This window comes from Rhinoderma darwinii, chromosome 1 (assembly GCF_050947455.1).
Source record: "Rhinoderma darwinii isolate aRhiDar2 chromosome 1, aRhiDar2.hap1, whole genome shotgun sequence".
Classification (NCBI taxonomy): domain Eukaryota; kingdom Metazoa; phylum Chordata; class Amphibia; order Anura; family Rhinodermatidae; genus Rhinoderma; species Rhinoderma darwinii.
Genome location: NC_134687.1, coordinates 156,225,607 through 156,251,077, shown reverse-complemented (window position 1 = coordinate 156,251,077; position 25,471 = coordinate 156,225,607). Strand labels below are relative to the sequence as shown.

The 25,471-nt window shown below is 44.0% G+C and overlaps 1 protein-coding gene across 4 annotated transcripts in view; it reads left to right on the top strand.

Moving 5' to 3' along the window:
- The first annotated feature begins 1,278 nt into the window (after positions 1–1,278).
- ADAD1 (adenosine deaminase domain containing 1) overlaps positions 1,279–25,471 on the top strand; it is a 220,649-nt gene continuing 196,456 nt past the window's right edge. For all 4 annotated transcript variants that reach the window (XM_075849715.1, XM_075849716.1, XM_075849714.1 and 1 more), the window contains exon 1: positions 1,279–1,380. The gene's annotated coding sequence lies outside the window, so the exon portion shown is untranslated. The remainder of the gene's footprint in view (positions 1,381–25,471) is intronic.

Genomic DNA, 25,471 nt, shown 5'->3' with positions numbered 1-25,471 from the left:
TATCCGTCCTTCGTCGTATAGGGGTTAAGGCCCCCTTCACATCGTGTTGTTGCCCTAAGTTTATCGTATTCGTCAGGAAATCTCCTAACGTACACTATAAACAACGTGGACGGTAATTCACAGGGCTCCATTATGTTCTTTTGGCCTACATCAGGCCGGTAGCCGTCGGTATACCTTATTTTTGAAGGATGGAATAGCGTGACGTCAGGGATTCTCCAAGGCCGGAATCCCCGGTCAGAGTGTTGCCGACGCTCCGGTCGTGTGCTCCGGCCGTGTACTCAGGCTTTGCAAAGCTTTGGATGTCACTTTACGTATATGGAAATCAGGAACAGCGCCATAGTCCCTGGGCAGAGCGCTAGTAGAAGGCTCCAGCCCTGTTCATGGACTGTGACTTCAGTAGTTTCCCCTGGGCCATTCCCCAGGCGACGTATTTCACTGTATGCCATACTGTCAGATACGTTTTGGATAAATAGTTCGAAATCTAGAGCATTAACCGGTCACTGCCGGCTCCATGGTTTTCTTTACTATAATTGACATCAGCACCAAAATCAGTTAATGTGTATAATGTACATACATGAGTGACACATTTTCTGTCGCCCACCGCCGGTAATGGAGGTTGGGGGGGGGAAGAAATTCATGATTCTCCATAGCAATAAGTGAAAAACTCAGAAACAGCAGTGTCTGTTTGCAGAACCCCCATCAATTTCTCTAGAAAGTTGCTGCTATCAGTACTATGTCATGCAATGGTTTTAAAATACTGACGCTACTTCAGGCGGCCACATTTGTGCATCTGTATTGCGGTCAGAATACCCGGATCTCCGCAGGTATGGAATTCCCACTCGCTAACTCATGACAGGAATGCCGACACCCCGTGCCCACTCACGAAAATTATAATTAGGAAGTGGAGTAATGATTGTGATCCCAAATACTTTCCTAAACATTCTATATGGTAGTGGCCTTCAACCTATGGCTCTGCCCCTGTTGCAAACCTACAATTACCAGCATGCTGTGACAACCACAGGTTAAACACCTGTTATATGGTATTTATAAGTATTATCCCTTTGCTATGGGCACATTTATGTCTGAAGGTTTTACATAGTGAACATATATTACATCATGCTTATAGAAAACGCACATAGCGCTACTTTTTAACGGAGAAAGATAAAAATTATAAGAGAAATACAACATCTGATATCCTTCCACATAAGGGACTATTTTAACTTCGTCCCTTGCGCGCATAGCACGCAAGATAGCAGGGCACGTAGACGCCACGAGGATCACGTGGGCGGACGGCGTGCGCTCATTGGTCATTTGGTGATGCGCTTGGAGATCGGTATAGAAGAAGCACGGTTGGCGGCAGCGTGGAGGCTGTACTGAGCGGTAATGCCATAGTTCCTTATCTTATAGTGTGTGCACGTCCAGTACTTATAGGACAAGTGCTGTATACATGATGGTAACCAGCATGGAACACTGTTAGAGGGGTTTTCCCATTTTCGACATTATGGCATATCCACAGGATGTGCGGTGAATGTGTAATAGCTGCGGGACCCGCATCGGTATCGAGAACGGGGTCTCCCGACGCTGCTGTAACTTCCTCCCTCCACTAGTCTGGCGAAACAGGGTCGGGAGACCATGTTCTAGATATAGGTGCTGGGACCCGCATCTATCAGACGTTTGTGGCGTATCCTATGGATGTGCCATTAAAGAGGCTGTCACCACATTATAAGTGCCCTATATTGTACATCATGTGATCGGCGCTGTAATGTAGATTACAGCAGTGTTTTTTTATTTAGAAAAACGATCATTTTTGAGTGTTTTACTATATGGCCAAGCGGGAATTGTGGAGAGGAGTTTATGACGCTGACCAATCAGTGACCAATCAGCGACATACACTTCTCTCCATTCATTTACACAGCACATAGCGATATAGCTATATCGCTATGTGCAGCCACAAACACACTAGAACGTTACTGCAGCGTCCTGACAATGAATATACAGTACAGTACCTCCAGCCAGGACGTGATGTGTATTCAGAATCCTGACACTTTTGTAGCGTCTGTGTGAGACTAGAGCACAGCGAGATCTCGCTGTAAATGACAGTTTACAGCGTAATCTCGCGAGACTACGTCTGCTATGCTGTAAATCACACAGACGCTACAGAAATGTCAGGATTCTGAATACACATCACGTCCTGGCTGGAGGTACTGTACTGTATATTCATTGTCAGGACGCTGCAGTAACGTTCTAGTGTGTTTGTGGCTGCACATAGCGATATAGCTATATCGCTATGTGCTGTGTAAATGAATGGAGAGAAGTGTATGATGTTGATTGGTCAGTGTCATACACTCCTCTGTACAACGCCCACTTGGTCATATAGTAAAACATGTCCAGTTGTCCATTGAGAAACTCATTAGCATAAAGCTAATATAGGTCATAACTGTCAAAAATGATAGTTTTTCTAAATAAAAAACACTGCTGTAATCTACATTACAGCGCCGATCACATCATGTACAAGATAGGCCACTTATAATGTGGTGACAGAGCTTCTTTAACGTCTATGGTGGGAAAACACACTAAATAAACTTCTTTTTGTCCTGCTTCACTTTTAGTATTGTTATAGCAGGATGGTCTGTATAGAACTGTATGATTATTATTTTTTGTGGAGCGCCGACCTATTCCATGGAGTTTATAATCTTTATAGGAAACCAATTAACCCAAGCATGAGTTTAGAAAGTAGGAGAAAAAGAGTGGTTGGATCCAGCGCTGAGATGATTAAAAAGAAACTTTTTCTAAGTTTTATTGGTTCTTCATTAAAAGATGATTTCAATGGCATATGAATATTAGCAATGCTGGGATAGTGGAATAGGGTGAATAGCCTACGCGTTTCGGACACTGTCTCCGTCCTTATTCATGGCTTAAGCGTAGGCTATTCACCCTATTCCACTATCCCAGCATTGCAGGACTAATATTCATATGCCATTGAAATCATCTTTTAATGAAGAACCAATAAAACTTGGAAAAAGTTTCTTTTTAATCATCTCAGCGCTGGATCCAACCACTCTTTTTCTACTACATAGCAAGTTTCCGTGTGCCGCCACGACGACCCGAGCGCCTGGACTATTATTCAAAAATACAAGTCCTTATCACAAGGTGAGCTGGAGAAATCCTCCCAATCTTTGCTTGTTTAGAAAGTAGGAGCTACACCATTAAAACGTCCTTGTATTAATTACCTAGTTGGACCCTGTGGCAAAAGCTGAAGCCACTGTTGAGGTAAGACGTCAGGACGGAGGAGATGGTTAGTGATTTCTGGGACAACCCTTTTCGTCATTTGCATGTTATGGGAAAGGCAGCGTTCGCTTGGTGCCTCCCTCTATTTGCCGAAGCGCAAAGTTGCTAAAAAAAAAAAAAATGTAGTTCCAGCTCTGGAAAACTTTCTGTGACCATCTTATATATCTTCGAAAGTTTGTTTGAAGCCCGATTTTTCATTGGTTTAAAATCTGGGAATAGCTATTTTTGATTGGATACGCGTTCCCCAGGTAACGGGTTGCACTGACAGGCTCCGCCCCTATTAATGAAGTGGCAGCCCATAATTGGCTGCAACGTATATCATTCGATGACTTCTGGGACCGTCAGTAAGGACTAATCCCTATCACTGTATAACATGTTCTTATATAAAACACAGCTGCCGCAGAACCTCTTATTCAGATGTACAGAGCTGTAGCTGTCCCATTCATATGTCGCAAAATCGCGGCAAAACGCCACGACTGCTAAATCTGAATAATCCCGTCAGAGATGAGTCGATACATAACTGGAATATAAAACCTATAAAACATCGATGCCAAATGGGCATGAATCAGAAGTCCCCGTCCCTCATCCACCACTTCGTAGTTTAGTCTAGGAGCACTGGCTTAGGACTTTTATTTCCTAAAGGGAATACATTTTTTGATCATGTGATCATAGTGTTAAGGATATTTAACACCTTCCCGACATTTGCCGTACATGTACGTCATGGAAAGCATTGACTTCCCGCAAAATGCCGTACATGTACGTCAAATGTTTGGCACCGGCTCAGAAGCTGAGTCTGTGCCATCATCACCGGATCTCAGCTGTATCTTACAGCTGACATCCGACTGTAACGGCGGGGACCGAAATTAGCTTCGATCCCCGCCATTAACCCCTTAAGTGCAGCGCTCAAACGCGATCGCTGCACTTAAGGTGTTTGCAGCTCATCGGAGCCCCAGCAATGAAATTGCCGGGGTTCCGGTGGCTGCAATGGCAACCGGAGGCCTAATACTGGCCTCCCGGTCTGCCTAGCACCGAAGCCGGTCAAGATCCGCCCAGCGGCGGAGCCTGATCGGCTTCCGTAGCTGCCGGCAAGATGGCGCCGGGTCAGGAGCTGATCCGGCGTCATCAGCGGTGGAAGTCAGCTGTATGTTAGAGCTGACATCCACCTGTAACGGCAGGAACCGGAGCTAGCTCCGATCCCTGCCATTAACCCCTTCGATGCAGCAATCGAAAGCGATTGCTGCATCGTAGTGGTTACTAGCAGATCGCCAGCCCTGACAGGCAATCAGGACTGGCGACTGCTGTTATGGCAACAGGAGACACAATGGTCTCCTGCTCTGCCATTACGGAAGCCGATTTAGGCCCCGTCGGGAGGCGAAGCCTAATCGGCTTGCTGTCAGTGAATGACTGACAGATCTAATACATTGCACTACATAGGTAGTGCAATGTATTAGAAAAAAAAAATCTGACCGTTGGACCTTCAAGTCCCCTAGTGGGACTTGAAGAAAAGTGAAAAAAATAAAAGTTTGAAAACAATAAAAGTTTCAAGTAATCAAATAAAACACAATCCCCCTTTTACACTTATCAAGTCCTTTATTATTGAAAAATAATAATAAACCATATGTATTTGGTATCGCCACGACTGTAACGACCTGAGGTATCAAAATATTGTATTATTTATTGCACGCGGTGAATAGCGTAAAAAAAACCGTAAAAAACGTTACCAGAGTTTCTGTTTTTTGGTCACTTTGCCCTACAAATATTAGAATAAAAAGTGCTCAAAAAGTCGCACGTATCCAAAAATGGTACCTATAAAAACTATAGCTCGTCCCGCAAAAAACAAGCCCTCATACACGTCCGTCGACAAAAAAATTAAAACGTTATGGTTCTCACAACTTGGCGACAGAAAAAAATACATTCTTTTTACAAAAGTAATTTTATTGTGAAAAAAGTTGTAAAACATAAAAAAGTGCTATAAATTAGGTATCGCCAGAATCGTACTGACCCACAGAATAAAGTTAACATGTAATTTATAACGCATGGTGAACGCTGTATAAAAAAAACGAAAAAAGCTGTGCCAGAATTGCGTTTTTTTGTTTACCTGGCATCCCAAAAAATAGGATAAAAGGTGATCAAAAAGTCACATGTACCCCAAAATGGTACCAATAATAACTACAGCTCGTCCCACAACAAACCAGCCCTCATACCGCTACGTCTATGAAAAATAAAATTAGTTGTGGCTCGAATAAGTCAGGAAATAAAAAAATATGCAGTTGTGCCCGAGGGGAACATTTCTTCAGTTTGAAGAGGTGATTTATCAAGGACCTAAAATTAGGGAACCAGGAAAGGGAGGGCCCAAACATATCCGCTGGAAGAGATGGTGCCCGTATTATACCAGGACAACACTTTCCCAGCAAAATTCCTCAAACTACAAAGGTGCGGAGTGTGGACCAAAAGGGGGATAAGAAATGACACCATTTATCAGTGCGACACTGGCCTGTGCGGAAAGGATTGCTTCACAGCGTAACACACATCTATGGATTATTTTTTTTTTTTCATACCACCTGACTATGCCCCTTATATATAGCCATGATTAAGAACGCAGCTAGCGTTTGAAACGCGTAGGCTTCCTCAATCCTCTCATTTCTCTCCCAGCACTCAAGGACATCACCCCGATTGACCTCTTTTAAACATCTTCATTAAACTTGGAACAAGTTCCTTTTTATTTGCAGCTACGCTGGATCCAAACCACCTGTTTCTCCTGTATGCCCCTTATATACTCCGCCCCGCTTACATGTACCCCCACATTATAAAACACCAGCAATACTCAAACAAATTTAGTACCAAGCAAAATCCGCTCTCCAAAAGCCAAATGGTGCTCCCTCGGCTCTGAACCCTACAGCGTGCCCAAACAGCAGTTTCCTTCAACATATATGGCATCGTCATACCCGGGAGAACCCTTTTAACAATTTTTGGGGTGTGTGTCTCCAGTGTCATAAGCTTGGCATGACATATTTGCCACTGAATGGCATATCTAGGGAAAAATATAAATTTTTAATTTGCACCATCCGCAGTGCATTCATTTATGGAAAAGACCTGTGGGGTGAAAATGCTCACTACACCCCTTAATAAATGCCTTGAGGTGTGCAGTTTCCATAATGGGGGTCACTTCTCAGGGGTTTCTTTTTATTATTTCACATCTGAGCCTCTGTAGTTGTGAACCAATACTTTGTAAATCGCCAAATTAGGCCTCCACTCCGCAGGGTACTCTTCACTCCTGAGCCCTGTCATATGTCCAGGCAAAAGATTAGAGCCCCATGTAGGGTGTTTCTAAAATCGGGAAACACAGCATAATAATTAGAGGGCTGTCTTGTTATGGTGGCACAAGCCGGGCACCACATATTGGCATATCTATGGAAGAAAATCCCATTTTCACTCTGCAACATCGAGTGAACACTAATTTCTACAAAACACCTGCAGGGTTAAAATGCTTACTACACCCCTTGGTAAATGCATTGAGGGGTGTCGTTTCCAAAATGGGGTCACTTCTGGGGGGTTTCCACTGTTTTGGGCCCACAGGCGCCCAGAAACCAATCCAGCAACATCTGCACTCCAAATGGCGGTCCTTTCCTTTTGAGCCCTGCCGTTTGCCCAAACAGCAGCTTATGACCATATATGGGGTATTGCCGTACTCGGGAGAAATTGCTTTACAAATTTTGAGTTCTTTTTTTCCTTTATTTGTTGAGAAAATGAAAAAATTTGCGCTAAAGCTTATTGAAGAAAAAGGACTGTTTTTATTTTCACTGCCTAATTCTAATAAATTCTATGAAACAACATCTGTGGGGTCAAAATGCTTACTACACCCCTAGATGAATTCCTCAAGAGGTGTAGTTTCCTAAATGGAGTCCCTTTTTGGGCGTTTTCATTGTTTTGTCCCCTCAGGGGCTTTGCAAATGTGACCTGGCCTCCGCAAACCATTCCTGCTAAATGTGATCTCAAAAAGCCAAATAGTGCTCTTTCCCTTCTAAGCCCTGCCGTGTGTCCAAACAGCCGTTTATTACCACATGTGGGGTATTGTTTTACTCGGGAGAAATTGCTTTACAAATGTTGCGGTGCTTTTTCTCCTTCAGTCCTTCTGGAAATGAGAAAAAATTAGCTAAACCTACATTTTCTTTGAAAAAATTTAGATTATCATTTTCACAGCCTACTTCCAATAATTTATGCAAAAAACCTGTGGGGTCAAAACGCTCACTATACCCCTAGATAATTTCCTCAATGGGTGTAGTTTCCGAAATGGGGTCACTTGTGGGGGGTTTCCACTGTTTTGTCCCCTCAGGGGCTTTGTAAATGTGACATGGCCTCTCAAACCATTCCTGCTAAATTTGAGCTTCAAAAGCCAAATGGCGCTCTTTCCCTACTAAGCCCTGCCGTGTGTCCAAATATCCATTTATTACCACATGTGGGGTAGTGTTTTACTCGGGAGAAATTGCTTTACAAATTTTGCGGTGCTTTTTCTCCTTTAGTCCTTGTGGAAATGAGAAAAAAAATCCATAAACCTACATTTTCTTTGAAGAAATGTTGATTTTAATTTTCACGGCCTACTTCCAATAATTTCTGTAAAAAACCTGTGCGGTCAAAATGCTCACTACACCCCTAGATAATTTCCTTGAGGTGTCTAGTTTCCCAGATGGGGTCACTTTTGGGGGATTTTCACTGTTTTGGCACCGCAAGAGCCCTTCAAACCTGACATGGTGCCTAAAATATATTCTAACAAAAATAAGGCCACAAAATCCACTAGGTGCTCCTTTGCTTCTGAGGCCGGTGCTTCAGTCCAGTAGCACGCTACGGCCACATGTGGGATATTTCCTAAAACTGCAGAAACTGGGCAACAAATATTGAGTTGCGTTTCTCTGGTAAAACCTTCTGTGTTATAAAAAAAATTGTATTAAAAATTTTATTTCTGCCAAAAAATATGAAATTTGTAAGTTTCACCTCTACTTTGCTTTAATTCCTGTGAAATCTGTAAAGGGTTAAGACATTTTCTAAATGCTGTTTTGAATACTTTGAGGGGTGAAGTTTTTAAAATGGGGTGACTTTTTGGTGGTTTCTAATATATAAGGCCCTCAAAACCACTTCACAACTGAACTGGCCCCTGTAAAAATAGCCTTTTGAAATTTTCTTGAAAATGTGAGAAATTGCTGCTAAAGTTCTAAGCCTTGTGAGGTCATAGAAAAATAAAAGGATGTTCAAAAAACGATACCAATCTAAAGTAGACATATGGGGGATGTTAATTAGCAACAATTTTGTGTGTTAGAACTTCCTGTCTTACAAGCGGATACATTTAAATTGAGAAAAATGCTAATTTTTGAAATTTTTCGCTAATTTTTGGTGTTTTTCACACTTAAATACTGAACATATCGAGCAAATTTTACCACTATCTTAAAGTCCAATGTGTCACGAGAAAACAATCTCAGAATCGCCCGGATAGGTGAAAGCATTTCGACGTTATTACCACATAAAGTGAAACATGTCAGATTTGAAAAATGAGGCTCTGTCAGGAAGGTCAAAAGTAGCTAAAGAGGGAAGGGGTTAATGGTGCTTCCAATAACATTGGGTCCGGTGTCACCAGTATTCTACCCGTACTTACGGACCCGTTTTCTCTGCACTAATCGGCAGCCACTTCTCTCTATCAGTGCTGGAAAGAGAGTAGGGGCAGCCCTTTCGGGCAGAGTTTCCGCAGCGATTTAAAGTAAAAGAAGTTCATACGTACCGTTGTCTTGGTGACGCGTCCCTCTTGATATCCAGTCCGACCTCCCTGGATGACGCGGCAGTCTGTGATTGGCTGCAGCGGTCACATGGAATGAAACGTCATCCCGGGAGGCCGGACTGGAGGAGGAATCAGGTAAGTTAACTTTTAATACTCTCTAATTATTATGCGGGTCGTGCTCCCATATAAAGTATGGGAGCACGGTCCGTAAAAAGCAAAAATAGGACATGTCCTATCTTTTGCGGAGCCTTTCTACGGCACGGATACCTTCCTGTAAATATACAGGAAGGTGTCCATGGGCAATAGAAGTGAATGGGTCCGTAATTACGTACAAATTCTATGGTTGTTTGCATGGGACCTTACAACACATAATTGGGTATTTAATCCGTTGCGTACCTGCTCCGCAATAGTACGGCACACGCCGCTCATTGAAGCGGACCTGCGCCGTACTATTGTGGAGCAGGAATAAACTGTCACTATGTGAAATCACATAGTGATAAAACAGCGACAGCAACTGTCATTGACAGCTAACTGTCTCTGTTACTGCCTGGGGACCAATCTGCAGGCCCCCATGCCGGATATTGAAGACTGACCAATCACAGCAGAGACTGACCAATCACAGCCATCTGTGACGTCGTCTACAGGAGAAAGCTCCTGTCACTTTCTCTGATCTCCTCATTTCTGTGAGATTCTGAGGAGATCAGAGAAAGACATGTAAAAAAAAACAACACAATTTTTATTAACCCCTTCCCGCAAATGGGCGTATAGTAACGCCCTGAGGATGAAGCGGGCACAGGAGCTGTGCGCGCTCCATCTTCATCGGATGGGTTGGCTGTAATATACAGCCGACATCTCACTACATCTCACTGTTATCTCCGATCACCGTCGTTTAACCCCTTAAATGCCGCTGTCGACAGCGGCATTTAAGTGATTGATACAGAGGGAGGGGGCTCCCTCTGCACCCCGTTGGCTCCCCCCGCAAAAAATGATTGTTGCAATGGCAACCAGGAAGCCTAGCAACGGCTTTCTGGTTGCCAGGTACGGGAGCCTATTAGGTCCTGCCCAAGGCAGGATGTAATAGGCTCAACTGTCAGTTGTAAAGTGACAGTTACAATACACTGCACTACACAAGTACATACATAAGTAGTGCAGTGTATTGTACAGGGGATCAGAAGATCAGATCTTCCAGTCTCCTAGTATGTGTTAAAAAAAAAAAAAAAGTGAAAAAAAAAAGGTTTTAGATAAATAAGTAAAAGTTTTACGTAATAAAAACAATAATCGCCCTGTTTCCCTGATCAAGCCCTTTATAATTAGAAAAAAAAACCCAAAAAACTAGACCTAATAGGTATTGCCGCGTTCGTATCGGCCTGACCTAAAAGAATATCCTATTATTTATCCCGCATGGTGAACACCGTAAAAAAAAATACAATAAAAAACAATGGCAGAATTTCCTTTTTTGGTCACCTTGTTTCCAAAAAAATGGAATAAAAAGTCGCACGTACCCAAACATGGTACCAATAAAAACTACAGTGTGTCACTCAAAAAACAAGCCCTCACACGGCTCCGTTGATAAAAAAATAAAAAAGTTATGGCTCTCAGGATATGGTGACACTAAGGCGGGATTCACACGACCGGGTCGCGTCCGAGCCCGAGTGCCGGCCGGTAAAATCGGCCATTCTGCCCGGCCGGTTTGCATAAAGGCATGCATCCGTGCCGGGCCGGGCAGATCCGGACAGTGACATCAGCGGCAACTCCTGAAGGGGAATCCCCATGTGTTCGGGGATTCCGCTTCAGGAGTTTCCCCTGATGTCACTGCCCAGATATGGACAGAGACATCAAGCTCTCTGTCCAGGAGCGGAATCCCCGAACACACGGGGATTCCGCTCCTTCAAGGAGCTAAAGTGCGGCTAGCACATAGCAGAGCGGGGAGATACCTCCCCGCTCTGCTATAGTGGCGTCGCTACAGTAGTAGCAGCCGCAGCAGCAGCTTCTGCAGCTGCTAGCGGCGCCATCAAAGGTATCGCCGGGCCAGGGCGCTTTTAAAACAAGCAGGAGAAGGGAGCCAGCGCAGCGCTCCCTTCCACCTGCTGTACACCCCGGCCCTGCCACACCGTGTACAGCGATGCCATTCGTCAGAATGGCATCAACTCCTCCTCCTCACATGCACTCTGCGCTGTGAGGAGGAGGAGATAGAGCGCAAGAGCCGGAAAACCCGGCCGTCACTCGGGACACATCCCGGTGATGGCCGGGTATTACCCGGCCCCATAGAATTCTATGGGAGCCGGGCGGCCGGGTACCCGGGCGAAAATAGAGCATGTCCTATTTTTTGACGGGCGGTTTTCCCGGCCGTCAAAAAATCGGTCGTGTGAATAGCCCCATTAGGGGTCTATTATTCCTAATGCAGCCGGGTGCCGGCCGATTTATGAACGGCCGGCACCCGGCCGGGAAACCCTGCCGTGTGAATGAGGCCTAAGGCCTCATGCACACGAACTTATTTATTCCTCCTGTAAATACTGGCGTAAATACGGGTCCTTGGTCACACGTATTCGACCCGTATTGCACCAGTATTTACGGACCAGTGCCCCGAAATACGGGTCCGGTGTCACCCGTATTCCACCCGTATTTAAGGGCACGTTTTTGCTGCAAAATTGCACTGCAGTAATCGGCAGCCTTTCTCCCTATCAGTGCAGGATAGAGAGAAGGGGCAGCCCTTTCCGTAGTAAAAGTAAAATAAATTCATACTTACCCGGCCGTTGTCTTGGTGACGCGTCCCTCTTTCGACATCCAGCCCGACCTCCCTGGATGACGCGGCAGTCCATGTGACTTTTTTTACAGATTGATCTATATTGTGATCGGTAGTTTCTGTCCAGGGTGCTGAAAGAGTTACTGCCGATCATTTAACTCTTTCAGCACCCTGGACAGTGACTATCCCCTGACGTCGCCTAGCAACGCTCCCGTAATTACGGGTGCACACACGTAGCCACCCGTAATTACGGGAGCCCCTTAGACTTCTATGGGCCTGCCCGTGCCGTAATTACGGCCAGAAATAGGACATGTTCTATATTTTTCAATGGCACGGGCACCTTCCCGTAAGCAAACGGGGAGGTACCCGTGTCCAATAGAAGTCTATGGGCCCATAATTATGGGCGTTTTTACGTTCGTTAGCATGGGGCCTAAGATGTAGCTTTAGCACTCAGGAAATTTGAGGTAGATTTTGAACTGCCTGCGCCTTTTTGTCTGCGGATTTCGGTGTGGTTTTTGCCTGCGGCCATTTAACCCCTTAGTGACCAGCCCATTTTAGGCCCTAATGACCAAGCTATTTTATTCGTTTTTCTGTAGTCGCATTCAAAGAGCTATAACTTTTTTATTTTTTCATCTACATAGCTTTATGAGGACTTGTTTTTGGCGGGATTAGTTGTACTTTTTAATAGCACCATTTTTGGGTACATATAAAAAATGTTTTATTAACTTAACTTTTTTTGGGGGGATTATAAAAAAAACTGAAATTCCGCCATTGTTCTATGCGTTTTTAAATTGACGCCGTTCATTATGCGAAGTAAATAGCATGTTACCATTATTCTATGGGTCGGTACGATTACGGCGATACCACATATGTAGAGGTTTTTTATGTTTTACGACTTTTGCACAATAAAAGCCTCCCTGTACCATTGCAGATAGTTTCCCAGTTTACATATTTAGGGATAAAGATCTCCTTTAGTATAGCAAGACATGGGGAACTGAATCTTGACCCTTTGGTGGTAGCCACTGAGAGACGGTTGAGCGCCTGGAGGAACCTTCTGCTGTCACTGTATGGACGGATTCATTTATTTAAGATGATATACTTACCTAGATATCTTTTTGTGCCTCTCCTGTTGTGTTGCGGAAGAAATTCTTTCAACAGCTTGATAGTATACTGCGAGCTTTTTATTGGCGGGGTGGTGCTCCACGGTTCAGCCTTAGGCCTGGTTTACACGAGCGTGTGCGTTTTGCGCACGCAAAAAACGCAGCGTTTTGCGTGCGCAAAATGCACTTAACAGCTCCGTGTGTCATCAGCATATGATGCGCGGCTGCGTGATTTTCGTGCAGCCACAATCATTATGACACTCCGTTTGGATGTTTGTAAACAGAAAAGAAGGTGGTGCTTTTCTGTTTACATTCAGCGTTTGACAGCTGTTGCGCGAATCACGCTGTTCGCACGGAAGTGCTTCCGTGTGACCGTGATTTTCACGCACCCATTGACTTCAATGGGTGCGTGATGTGCGAACAGCGCACAAATATAGGACATGTCGTGAGTTTTTTTTCAGCGGACTCACGCTGAGCAAAACTCACAGACTGTCTGCATGCCCCCATAGACTTACATAGGTCCGTACGACACGCGTGAAAAGCACGCGCGTCGCACGGACTTATATCACGCTCGTCTAAACGAGGCCTTAGTCTGTTGCAGGCCCCTAAACAACGGGGGGGGGGGGGGGGGGAATGGCGACATCAAATCTTAAATTCTACTGTTTAGCTTCTCAACTCGTGATTGCAGGTTGGTGGATAGATATAGATCTGAGTAATGCAGCCACTGAACTGGCAGGTGCACTTATGACTTGATTTTGGAGCACAAGTATGACTATGAGTGAATGTTAGTTTTGATTCAGTCAGGCGTTCGGGGATGGTAAATATGCACATTTTGTTACTGTCATAAAATGCATATGCTCCGAGTTGACATTTCTATATGGTGCTAATGCCTTTTTGAATGTCTTTAATTTTGTATTGTTTGTATATTGGTATGTGTTTTGTACAACAAAAGTTTTGAAAATTAAAGCCTTTAAAAAAAAAAAAAAAAATGAAGTCAAGTTAGCAAAGTTATCTACAGAAAAACAAATCACTAATGATGATAAAATCCCCAAAAATTTTATAAATATATTAATGCCAAAAAATGAACCTGCTCCAAACGATTCGGACACGGCTCTAGGTTACAGTCGACACTTCACAAAAACGAGCGGGATCGCGCTCGAGGTTGTTTAACCAGTTAAAATGCAGCGGTCAATAGCGACCGCTGCATTTTAAGTCGTTAGAAAGAAGGGGGGGACCCCCCTCTAGCAGTTAATCGCGCCCCCCGCAATTCATTCGCAGGGTGGCGATGGTTGCTATGGCTGCCTCGGGGTCCCCAGGTCCGCCATCTTTGTGCTCCTATTAAAGAGGCTCTGTCACCAGATTTTGCAACCCCTATCTCCTATTGCAGCAGATCGGCGCTTCAATGTAGATAAGAGTAACGTTTTTTTTTTTTTTTTTTAAAACGAGCATTTTTGGCCAAGTTATGACCATTTTTATATTTATGTAAATGAGGCTTTCTAAAGTACAACTGGGCGTGTTTACAGTAAAAGTACAACTGGGCGTGTATTGTGTTCATTACATCGGGGCGTTTTTACTTCTTTTACTAGCTGGGCGTTGTGTATAGAAGTATCATCCACTTCTCTTCACAACGCCCAGCTTCTGGCAGTGCAGACACAGCGTGTTCTCGAGAGATCACGCTGTGACGTCACTCACTTCCTGCCCCAGGTCCTGCATCGTGTCGGACCAGCGAGGACACATTGGCACCAGAGGCTACATTTGATTCTGCAGCAGCATCGGCGTTTGCAGGTAAGTCGATGTAGCTACTTACCTGCAAACGCTGATGCTGCTGCAGAATCAAATGTAGCCTCTGGTGCCGATGTGTCCTCGCTCGTCCGACACGATGCAGGACCTGGGGCAGGAAGTGAGTGACGTCTCAGCGTGATCTCTCGAGAACACGCTGTGTCTGCACTGCCAGAAGCTGGGCGTTGTTTAGAGAAGTGGATGATACTTCTATACACAACGCCCAGCTAGTAAAAGAAGTAAAAACGCCCCGATGTAACGAACACAATACACGCCCAGTTGTACTTTTACTTTAAACACGCCCAGTTGTACTTTAGAAAGCCTCATTTACATAAATATAAAAATGGTCATAACTTGCCCAAAAATTCTCGTTTAAAAAAAACGTTACTCTTCTCTCCATTGCAGCGCCGATCTGCTGCAATAGGAGATAGGGGTTGCAAAATCTGGTGACAGAGCCTCTTTAAGCCCTGCCTCCGGCAGGGCTTAACCCCTTCCCACTATGTGAAGTAATAGTCTGTCACAGGAGTTGTCCTGTTAACGCAAACTGACGGACTATTACGTCACAGCATTAACAGGGCACTGTGTCGGCAGACACGTCTGCAGACACCGTTTTAAAGCAGTGATAGCTTAACGCTATCACTGCTTCAAGGCCAGGACCGGAGCTAGCCTCCGATCCGGCCGATTTAACACCTTAGATGCAGCCCTCAAAACAGAGAGCTGCGTCTATGGTGTTTACAAGCCGATCGGAACCCTGCAATGAAATCGCGGGGTTCCGATGACTGCTCCGGCAGACAGGGCGCCTAACAATGGCCTCCCGTCTGCCTAGAACGGAAGCTTGCTAGGTCCCGCCCAGAGGCGGGGCCTAAAAGGCGCCCGGCCGCAGTTTCAAGAAGGAGCAGGCTCAGGAGCCGAGCCTGCGACATCAGCCGTTGATGTCCGCTGTATATGGTTGTGTTCAGACAGCACCAGTATCTTCGGGTGCTCGAAATAGGGTCCCAACCCAGATGTAGGTCAAGAAATGTATTCTGCACACCTTGATTGTGTTCAAAAAAATGTTTTTATTTATTTCTCCGGGTAAATGGCAGAGGCTATACGTGCTCCGTCAAAGTTTCGGTCGTAAGACCTTCGTCGGGCACTGAGCCGTACTGGGGACTCGATCAGCGTCAGTATCGCGTTTGTAGTAGCGCTGCTATAAATTGTGTCTGGCGGCTTACCGCTTTTTAGGTAAGCCGCCAGACACAATTTATAGCAGCGCTACTAAAAACGCGATACTGACGCTGATCGAGTCCCCAGTGCGGCTCAGTGCCCGACGAAGGTCTAACGACCGAAACGTTGACGTAGCACGTATAGCCTCTGGCATTTACCCTGAGAAATAAATAAAAATATATTTTTTGAACACAATCAAGGTGTGCAGAATACATTTCTTGATGTCAGCTGTGTGTTACAGCTTACACCGTGCTGTAACGGCAGGGAACGGAGCTAGCTCCGATCCCTGCCATTAACCCCTCAGATGCCACGATCGTGGCATCTTAGTCGTTTGTAGTGATCGGCTTCGACACAATGTTATCATGATGAATCCAATCGCTGCTATGGCAACCGGAGGCCTAATAATGGCCTCCTGGTCTGCCACGTACGATAGCCTATTAGGCCTCGCCCACAGACGGGACCTAATAGGCTTGCTATTAGTGAATGACTGACTGCCCTAATGCATTGCACTACGTGGCTAGTGCAATGCATTAGAGTAAAGATCAGAGGTGCAGGACCTCAAGTCCCCTAGTGGGGCAAAAAAAAAAGTTGAATAAAAGTGTAAAAATAAAAGTTTCAAGTTAATAAAAACAAACACTGCCTTTTTTCCTATAATAAGCCTTTTATTATTGGGAAAAAATGAAAATGTTAAAGTACACATATTTGGTATCGCCGCGTCCGTAACGACCCAAACTATAAAAGTATAATATTATTTTTCCTGCACGGTTAACACTGCAAAAAAAAACATAAAATAAACACCAGAATCACAGTTTTTTTTTTTTTTTTATCACCACCCCTCACAAAACATGGAATAAAGAGTGATCATAAAGTCGCATGTACCCCAAAATAGTACCAATAAAAACTACAACCCGTCCCGCAAAAAACAAGCTCTTACACAGCTTTTTTTGACTGAAAAATAAAAAAAGTTCTGGCTCTCAGAATATAGCCACACAGTATGTGCAGAGTGTCCAAAAGTGGATAACATCTGGCACCATTTATCAGTGAAATATTATTTATTTACCGCATTATTATACCCTCTTATAATGCCCATCATGATGTTCTTCGCACAGATTACATATGCCCCCGCATTATAAACGGAAATACCAGCAAAACCCCAAACAGAAAAACTAGCAAGCAAAATCTGTGCTCCAAAAGCCAAATGGCGCTCCCTCCCTTCTGAGCCCTACAGCAGTTTACGTCTACATATATGGCATCGCCATACCCGGGGGAACCAGCTTAACGGTTTACGAGGTGTGTATTTTCGGTGGCACAAACGGGGTGCAACATATTGCGCACTAAAATGGCATATCAGCAGAAAGTTGCTATTTTCACTTTGCACCATCCGTTGCGCATTAATTACTAATGGAAAAACACCTGTGGGGGCAAAATGCTCACTACACCCCTTAAAATTCCTTAAGGGGTGTCGTTTCCAAAATAGGGGTCACTACTTGTGGGTTTGTTTTGCTATTTGACCTCAGAGCCCTGCAATTGTGGGGCAATTCTGTGAAAATCACTAAAATGGACCTCAAATGCGCATGGTACTCTTCACTTCTGAGCCCTGTGATATGTCCAGGCAAATGATAATGCCTTATGGGGTGTAGTTTCCAAAATAGGGTCACTTCTTGGGGGCTTCCACTGTACTCTGGTACCTCAGGGTTTTGCAAATGCGACATGGCACCCAAAAACCAATCCAGCAAAATCTGCATGCCAAATAGCGCTCCTTCCTTTCTGAGCCCTGCCGTGTGTCCAAACAGCAGTTTACGACCACATGTGGGGTATTTCCGTACTCTGGAGAAATTGCTTTATAAATGTTGTGCGGCTTTTTCCTCTTTATCCCTTGTGAAAATGAAAAAATGCAACTTTTTAGTGGAAAAAATGCTGATATGCAATTTTTACGGCCTAATTCCAATAAATTTAGCAAAGGACCAGTGAGGTCTAAATGCTTACTATACCCCTAGATGGATTCCTTAAGGGGTGTCGTTTCCAAAATGGGGTCACTTTTGGGGAGTTCCTACTGATTTGTTCCCGCAGGCACTTTGCAAATGTGACATGGCACCCGAAAACCATTCCAGCTAAATTTGAGCTCCCAATGTTGACCCTTCCCTTTTGACCCCTGCCGTATGTCCAAGTAGTAGTTTTTGACCACTTATGGGGTATTCCCGTAATCGGGAGAAATTGCTTTTCAAATGTTGGGGTGCTTTTTCTCCTTTATGCCTTGTACAAATTTCAACATTTTATTCGGAAAAATGTCGATTTTCACGGCCTAATTCCACTAAAGTCCGCATAAAAACTGTGGGGTCAAAATGCTCACTATACCCCTCAATAAATTTCTTCCCTTCTGAGCCCTGCCGTGTGTCAAAACAGCAGTTTATCACCACATATGGGGTATTGCCGTAATCGGGAAAAATTGCTTTTCAAATCTCGGGGGGCTTTTTCTCATTTATGCCTTGTAAAAATAGAAAATTTCTTCGTTTTATTGAAAAAAATGTCGATTTTCATTTTCACGGCTTCATTCCACTAAATTCAGCATAAACAACCGTGGCGTCAAAATGGCCACTATACCCCTTGATAAATTCCTTGAGGGGTGTAGTTTGCCAAATGGTGTCTTTTTGGGGGTGTTTCCACTGTTTTGGAATCTGCAATAAATCTATGGGGTCAAAATGCTCACTACTCCCCTAGATAATTTCCTTGAGGTGTTTAGTTTCCCAAAAGGGGTCACTTTTCTGGGATTTCCACTGTTTTGGCACCACAAGAGCCCTTCAAACCTGACATGGTGTCTAAAATATATTCTAATAAAAAGGAGGCCCCAAAATCCTCTGAGTGCTCGTTTGCGTTGGAGGTCTGTGTTTCAGTGAATTGGCACACTAGGGCTACATGTGGGATATTTCTAAAAACTGCAGAATCCGGGCAATAAATATTGAGTTGTGTTTCTCCGGTAAAACCTTCTGTGTTACAGGAAAAAAAAAGGCTTAAAAATGAATTTCTGCCCAAAAAAATTAAATTTGTAAATTTCATCCCTAATTTGCTGTAATTCTTGTGAAATGCCTAAAGGGTTAATAAACTTTCTAAATGCTGTTTTGAATACTTTGAGGCGTTCAGTTTTTAAAATGGGGTGCTTTATGGGGGTTTGCATTGTATGGGCCCCTCAAAACCACTTCACAACTGAACTCGTCCCTGTAAAAATAACCTTTTGAAATTTTCTTAAAAATGTGAGAAATTTCTGAGCCTTGTAACGTGCTAGAAAAATAAAAGGATGTACAAAAAATGATGACAATCTAAAGTAGACATATGGGAAATGTTAATTAGCATTTATTTTGTGTGGTATTACGATCTGTCTTACAAGCAGGTACATTTAAATTTAGAAAAATGCTAATTTCTGCAGTTTTTCCTCAAAATTTTGTTGTTTTTCACAATAAAATACTGAATGCATCGACAATTTTATATCTAACTTAAAGGGGTTGTCCGAGATACCAACATTTTTTCAAAAACTCTGTCATACATTACCCCTTATACAGACAACCTAAATAAAGCATTATTTTTAAAAAAAAATCTACTTAGCACATTTCTTCTTTGAATTTAGCACAGTTTGTTTACATGCAGTTCAGCTCTGGTTTGTTGATCTTTCCTTGTTATGAAACTTTTTTCCCGTGCACGCTCATTGCAGGCTGCAATGAGCGTGCACGTACCTTCCAAGAGTTCATGTGAGCTGTCCTTGCTCCTCCCGCTGACCTCCTTCACTGGATTGTCTCCTTGCTGACATTCTTGAAGGATGGTGAGCAAATGTTCTCCCCCCATTATGTTTTATTTCTCTTTTCAGGTCTATAAACCTCTTCGTGTCTCCCCTCACCCTCGTCCACCCTCACCCTAACCCTCACCCTCACCCTAACCCTCGCCCACCCTCCTCTATCTCACGTCTCTCTCCACTAAGGCTATGTTCACACAGAGTTTTTTTGCCGGAGGAATATCTGCCTCAAAATTCCGTCTTGAAGTTTGCGGCAGATTTACCTCTCCCTGCACGTTGATTTTTGCGTCATTTTTCCCGGAGTTTTTTGTGCGCTGTTTGCGGTTTTGTTTGCCGCTTTGTTCGGGCCGTTTTTCGCTTCGTTTATCTTGGCATTTTTTGCTTGTTTGTTTGCGTCTTTTTTTGCTGTGTTTTCCGTTGCGTTTATCGTAGCCTTTTTCGTATCGTTTCTTTTTTTGCATCGTTGTTTGCGGCTATTTTTGCTGCGTTTTTCGTTGCGTCTTTCGTGGCGTTTTCCCAGTAGTTTTTCACGGCGTTCTTTGCCTCTTTGTTTGCGGCTTTTTCCGCGATGTTTTTCGCAACGTTTTCCGTGGCGTTTATCGTAGCCTTTTTTGCGTCGTTTTTCGCCTCTTTTTTTTGCGTCGCTGTTTGCGGTTTTTTTTCTGCGTTTCGTTGCGTCTTTCATGGCGTTTTTCCTGTCGTTTTTCGTGGCGTTTTTTGCCTCTTTTTTCGCGGCTTTATTTGCGATGTTTATCGCGGCGTTTATCGTAGCCTTTTTGGCGTTGTTTTTGCTGCGTTTTTCGCGTCGTTTTCCGTCATGTTTTTCGCCCACGGCAATTGAGCGCCGCGGGCATAAAACAACGGAAATACGCTTTCTCTGCCTCCCATTGAAGTCAATGGGAGGTCAGAGGTGTAAACGCCCGAAGATGGAGCATGTCGCTTCTTTTTCCCACGAGGCAGTTTTACTGCTCGCGGGAAAAAGACGCCGACGCCTCCCATTGAAATCAATGGTACGCATTTTCGGGCCGTTTTTTACAAGTTTTGCTACGCTGTTTCCGCTTAAAAAAAAAACAGGCGGAAACATCCCCGTAATTTCAGCCGTTATGGACGCCCTCGTGTGAACATACCCTAACAATGTAGGCTTAGATACAGGACCCCAGAAGATCTTATCCAGTTCAGGACCGGGCTATTTTGCGCCTTCAGGACCAGACACCGTTTAGCCATTTTTAGCACGTGTTAGTTAAATGGCTATAACTTTTTTATTTGTTGGGCTATCGACGTGATTTTTGCGACGTTTTTTCCGTAGACAATGCAGGTTTCTTTTTTTTATCATTTTTATACACACCTTTTTTGGCATTTTAGAATTTTCTTTCATAAAGTTTGAAAATATTAGTAAAAAAAAAGCTTTTTTACGTTTCAGCTATTTTTTTTGGTAATAACATAGTTTTACCCTAAAATAGACCTTTTATTTGTGATCGTCATTGTCTACCGTAAATTTTAATATATTACATGTCTATATTAGGGTAATTGGGTCAGCGCTAGCGTTACAACAATGATTGGCGGGGGGAACGGTATTTTATTGGGGTGGGTATTTTATGTGTATTTATTATTGTATTTTTTTTTGCACTTTACTTTATTATTTTTTTATTACTATGGTCTGTCCCCCAAAAGGTCAGAAAAGACCTTTGGGGAACGTTATATGTTTTTTTTCTTTCTTTTACACCATGTTTTTCCACTGTAACTGGGGCTGCACAGCAGCCCCAGTTACAGGGGAAATCAGCCCTCTCATAGTGACGATTGTCACTAATAGGGCTGTGCTGGGTCTAGTAAGACCCAGCAGCAGTCTGCCACTAACGGCACCCGGTGATCATGTGACCAGTCACATGATACCGGGAGGAATAGAGACAGCGCCGCGGGGCCGCTGTCTCTATTCCTATACACAGCGTTCATTGAGCGCTGTGTAAAAAGACATCGGAGAAGACAGAAGCAGCTAAAGCTGCTTCTATCTTCTCCTCAGGGTCCCCGGCAGTCACTGACAGCCGGAGACCCGACATACAGCTGCCCGATCGCGCGGGCAGCAAGTTAAAACCCGAGCCGTAGAAAGTCTATAGCTCGGGTTTTAAGGACCCGTCCCTGACCGCTGGCCGTAAAAATACAGCCAGCGGTCGGGAACCAGTTGTTAAACAGTGCACGGTGTCCCGCGGGCCGCAGATAACAGCCTCAAGGGCTGCATGCGACCCGTGTGCTGCATAGTGTTGTATAATTCCCTATCAAAGCCTACTATGTGTAGGCTTTGATAGGGGAAGAACTAAAAGTACAGAGGTCACTGTACCTTTCTAGTCCGCGGGTGCCGTCCCTCTTCACTTTTTTCACTGTGAACATGCATAGGCGCGTTCACAGTGAAAAGATGCATAGGCTGGGCGGGCGGGCACGCGCAGAAACGTCACGTCTCCAGTGACGTGTCGTGTCCCATCCGAGGTCTCGCTGGGGCGAGACCATGTGATCGGGACACGACACGACAGTGGAGGAGGAAGAAAACGTGACGTCAGAAGACATGTGATCGGCAGAAAAGAGCTGCCAGAACGGAGAACAGAAGCAAGATTGCACAGGTAAGTATATTAGGGAATACTTAATGTGTGCATTGTGTGTTTAACTTTAAAATAAAAATATATCTCGGACAACCCCTTTAAAGTATAATGTGTCACGAGAAAACATTCTCAGAATCGCTTGGATAGGTAAAAGCATTCCGAAGTTATTACCACATAAAGTGACACGTCAGATTTGAAAAATAGGGCTGCGTCCTGAACATGCCAACTAGTCCATGTCCTTACAGGGTTAATAGAAACCTGTCAGAAAGATGATATACTGCAATACATTAGTATTGCAGTCTATCGTGCAAGCGATCGCTGGTTGAAGTCCCCTTGGGGGACTAATAAAAAAAAGTAGAAATTTGTAAAATAACGTGTTTTTTTTTTTTTTTTTGTATTTTGTTTTTTTTTAATGTAAAAAAAATATAAAAAAATTAAAAGTTAAAAAAAACAAACATGCATGCGGCCCTTGGGGCTGTTATCTGCGGCCTGCGGGACACAGCCGCTAGTACAGGCTCTGCTCCGGGGCTCTAGAATCTTCTGACGTCGCTGTCCACATATGGACATCGATGTCTGATGCTTCCCCAGAGCCAGAGTTCCGTGCAGAGCACTAGTATAGGCTCTGCTCCGGGACTCTGTGGAATTCCCTGACGTCGCTGTCCATATATGGACAGTGTTGTCAGGGTCTTCCCCAGAGCTGAGTCCCGGGCAGAGCACTAGTATAGGCTCTTCTTCGGGACTCTGTGGAATTCCCTGACATCGCTGTCCATATATGCTCTGGGGAAGCCTCTCTGGGGCTGCCGAACTGGCAAGGGGATATGTCACTGCTACCGACCGTGTAGGAGCTGGGGAGCGCTTACACTGTCCGTAGCAGAGACACGCCCCCTTGCCATTTCGGCAGAAGACTAATCTTAAAATCTCTCTCCCTCTCCCCCTCTCCCCGTCTCCCCCCCTCTCCTGAAAATACGGAGCTGTTTTCAAGGGAAAACAGGGCCTGATTTTCGGATGTTTTTTAAACCACTCGCTATTTTCGTAGCGTTTTTTACGGCCGTTTTTGGAGCTGGTTTTCTATAGAGTAAATGAAAAACGTCCCAAGAAGTGACATGCACTTCTTTTTCGTGGGCATCATTTTACGTGTAGTTTTTGTAAAATGAGGCGTAAAAAAAACGCCCCGTCGGAACAGAACGCCGTATTTCCCAATGAAATCAATGGGCAGATGTTTGTAGGCATTCTGCTTTTGTTTTTTCAGCCTTTTTTCGAGGCGTAAATGCGCCGAAATACGCCTGAAAACACTCTGTGTGAACATACCCTTAGGCTACATGCACACGCTGCAGAATTTGATGCAGAAACATCCGCACCAAAACCACAGGTGTACGCATGTAATACCACAGCTGAAACCGCGCTAATGTTGCATTTTTTTATGCGTTTTAAGTGCTGTATTTACGTTTTGATTTGGAAATAGGTACAGTTTTATGCAGCGTATTTTGGTGTGTTTTTCTTTAGAACGAGTCCGATACAATTCACAAGCTGAAACGCCGGATAAATTGACATGCTGCAGATTTTAAAATACGCACCGCAGGTCAATTTCCGTGCAGAAAAAATCTGCACCATGTAGATGAGATTTCTTGAAATCCCATTTACTTTGCTGGTACTGTATTACTCTGCGGATTTGCTGCATAAAAGAAACGCACGGCAAATCTGCACGTAATACGCAACGTGTGCATTAAGCCTTTGGGCTTGTCCACACACAACGGAATTGCACAAAATTTCTGCAGCAATTCCGTTGCAAACAGCAGACATTCCGCTGCGGCAAAAACGCACCATTTCCTGCGATTAATTGGTTTTTTTTACGGCAGAAAATAGTGTGGATTTTGCTGCGTTTTTCACCATGCAAGAAGATGGTGACATCTCCTCTGAAAAACGCAACAAATCTGTTCACTTCCGTAGCAGGAATGGACATGCTGCGGTCTGAAAAATACGCACCGCAGGTCAATCTCTGCACGGAATTTTTGAAGAAAATGGGGATGAGATTTGTTAAATCTCATTCACTATGCTGCTACTATATTCTGCTGTGTTTTTTCCGTCCGCAATTTTGGACGGAAATAACGCAGCAATTCTGCAGCGTGTGGACGAGCCCTTTTGCTACATGCACACGTTGCTTAATTTTATGCGGAAAATCTGCAGCAAAACCGCAGGTAATTTCGCAGGTAAAATCCGCACCTAAAGGCTTGTTCACACACAACGGAATTGACTCCGAAAATTTCTGCAGCAAATCCTTTGAAAGTAGCAGACTTTCAGCTGCGGAAAAAACAAACTGTTTGCTGCGGTTTTTATTGCAGAAAATGGTGCGTATTTTGCTGCATTTTCCACAATGCAAGGAGATGGTGACATCTCTGAAAAACACAGCAATTCAGTCCACTTTCCGCAGCATGTAATTGACATGCTGCGGTCCGAAAATTTAAGCACCGCAGGTCATTTTCGGCTTGGAATTTTTTATGCAGCGTGTGGATGAGATTTGTTAAATCTCATCCACTATGCTGCTACTGTATGCTGTGTCTTTTCCGTCCGCAATTCCTAATGGGAAAAATGCATTAATTCCGCAAAGTGTGGGCGAGCCCTAATGGCGCGTTTTTCTATGCAGTTTTTACATTTTGATGCGGAAATAGGTGCGTTTTATGCTGCATATTTTGGTGCGTTTTTTTAATAACTAGTCCAATATGATTCTGCAAGCGGAAACGCAAGATAAATTGACATAGGTCAATTTACGCTCAGAAAAATTCTGCAACGCTTTAATGAAATATCTTGCATTTTCATTTACTTTGCTGGTACTGTATTACGCTGCAGATTTGCCACATAAAAATATGCGGAAATTATCTAGGGGTATAGTGAGCATTTTGACCCCACAGGTTTTTTGCAGAAATTATTGGAATTAGGCCATGAAAATGAAAATCGACATTTTCTTCAAAGAAAATGTAGGTTTAGCAAATTTTTTCTCACTTCCACAAAGACTAAAGGAGAAAAAGCACCGCAAAATTTGTAAAGCAATGTCTTCCGAGAAAAAACATACCCCACGTGTGGTCAAAAACGGCTGTTTGGACAAACGGCAGGGCTTAGAAGGGAAAGAGCGCTATTTGGCTTTTGGAGCTCAAATTTAGCAGGAATGGTTTGCGGAGACCATGTCACATTTACAAAGCCCCTGAGGTGATAAAACAGTGGAAACCC